Source organism: Ambystoma mexicanum, chromosome 5p, assembly GCF_040938575.1.
Source record: "Ambystoma mexicanum isolate Mex_15411 chromosome 5p, UKY_AmexF1_1, whole genome shotgun sequence".
NCBI classification, from domain to species: Eukaryota; Metazoa; Chordata; class Amphibia; order Caudata; family Ambystomatidae; genus Ambystoma; species Ambystoma mexicanum.
This window is the reverse complement of record NC_090930.1, coordinates 1,090,572,124-1,090,574,595: the sequence shown is the minus strand read 5'-3', so window position 1 is coordinate 1,090,574,595 and position 2,472 is coordinate 1,090,572,124.

Genomic DNA, 2,472 nt, shown 5'->3' with positions numbered 1-2,472 from the left:
CCTGAAGCGTCCGTGTGTAGATAAAATGGCATGTTGAAGTCTGGACAATGAAGAACAGCTTTATCGGAAAGCGCTGTTTTTAGGGCGACAAATGCTTCTTCAGTCTTAGCATTCTTCCATTCGCTCCTAGGTGGAGCATCCGACCTTAGAAGATTCATCAAGGGAGCTGCTAACGTTGAAAAATAAGGAATGAACCGACGGTAATACCCCACAAAACCAAGGAATGCTCTAACCTGTTTGGTAGTTGTTGGAAACTGCACTTGACGTATGGCATCCATCTTCTCCTGCTGAGGTCTCATGGTCCCCTGTCCAACATAATATCCCAAGTATTTGGTGTGTGAATTTGCCAAGTTAGTTTTTTTGGGGTTTATGTGTAAACCTGCCCTTTTCAAGGTTTGAAAAATTGCTGATAAATCTTTCAAATGATCTGACCAGCTTTGGCTGAAAACAATGATGTCATCCAGATAGGCACCAATATAACTCTCATGCCCCTTTATCAAGTGGTTCATCAATCGTTGGAAGGTGGCCGGCGCCCCATGGAGTCCAAATCGAAGGACTGTGAATTGGAATAGTCCACCTGGAGGAGCAAAAGCAGTTTTCTCTTTATCTGGGGTGAACAAAGGAATCTGCCAATATCCCTTGGTTAAATCAATTGTGGTTAAAAATTTTGCCTTGCCCAGTTTTTCCAGGAGATCATCAATCCTCGGCATGGGGTAAGCGTCAAATTTTGACACTTCATTTAATCTTCTGAAGTCCATACAGAAGCGGATACTTCCATCCTGCTTTGGCACCATCACCAGAGGGGAACACCAGTCGCTATGTGAGGGCTCAATCACACCCAAACGAAGCATCTCCTGAATTTCTTTCTCTACAGCTTGAAGTCTTGCTTCCGGGATCCTATAAGGCTGCATTCTCACCTTTGCTCCTGGATTGGTCTGAATGTGGTGACAGGTCAGCAAAGTTTTCCCTGGTATTGAGGAAAATATTTCTGCATATTGCTTCACCAAACTAGAAAGTTCTGATATTTGAACAAGGTCTAATTCGGAATTGTAATTCAGGGCTTCTATTCCGATTGGTGCTTCCGTCATCGGTAAATATTCTGCCGATCCCTCTTCTACACTAACCATCGCTACTGAGACTTCGGGTTCCGTCCATTTCTTCAGTAAATTGACATGGTAAGTCTGTAAAGGGATTTTACTTTCAGGTTGACGAATTTTATAGGTTACTGGCCCCAAGACCTTCTCGACCGTATAAGGTCCTTTCCATGATGCCAACATTTTATTTTCAGATGTAGGAAGAAGTACCAGGACTCGATCTCCTACTTGGAAACTACGTACTTTTGTTTTCTGGTTATAGTATTGCTCCTGTTTCCCTAAAGCTTGCTGCAAATGGGTTTGGGCCAAGGACTGAAGTTTTTCAACTCGAGTTTTAAGTTCCGAAGCATACTCATTCAAAGTAATCTCGGGGTTTGCCTGCTCATCCCAACTCTCTTTTAGGATGTCCAAAAGCGTTCTCACCGGCCTTCCGAACAACAGTTCAAACGGAGCAAACCCCGTAGAGGACTGAGGAGTATTCCTCAATGTCATCAAAATCCACGGCAACACTCTATCCCAATTTCGCTCGCCTGGTTGTATGGTCTTCCTCAGCATCTGTTTAATTGTCTGGTTATATCTCTCAACCAGACCATCCGTTTGGGGGTGATATACAGCAGTTTTGAGTTGGTCAATGTGTAAGGTCTCGCATACTTGCCTTAATACCGTTGACATGAAGTTGGTTCCCCTATCTGTAACTATTTCTTTCGGTATGCCCACTCGGGAGATGAATGGGACGAGGACATCACATATTTGCTGGGCGTTTGTGGAACGTAAGGGAAAAGCTTCGGGATATCTGGTCGCGTAATCTACAATCACCAGCAAATATTTGTGTCCTCTGCTTGTAGCATCTAGTGGACCCACAATATCCATTCCAATACGCTGGAAAGGTTCTAATATCAGCGGCATGGATTGGAGAGGAGCCTTGTGTACACTCGGCATGTTCTTTTTCTGGCATTCTGCACATTGTTGACAAAAACATGCTACTTGTCCATATATGCCCGGGGAGTAAAATCTTGCGAGGATCTTCTTTGTGGTCTTCTCAACCCCAAGATGACCTTCTCCTACTTGGAGATGGGCAACTTCCAATACAGGGCGATAATATTTGCTAGGAACCAACAATTGTCGGATTGTTTCTTCACCGAGGTTGATACTTATGCGATAATATAAGCCATTGTCTTTAATAAAGTGGGGGTTTTTCCCTTTTGGGTCGTCTTCCACAGAGTCTCTGGCATGTTTCAATAGCGGATCAAATTCTTGGGCCATGCGGAAACCATCTCCGTGTTCATCTATTTTCCAGTCCACAGCTACTGGATACATATTCCGTTCGAGCCAGGCATGCTTCTCCAATTTTCTTGCACTCTTACTCTTCCTCGTCTTG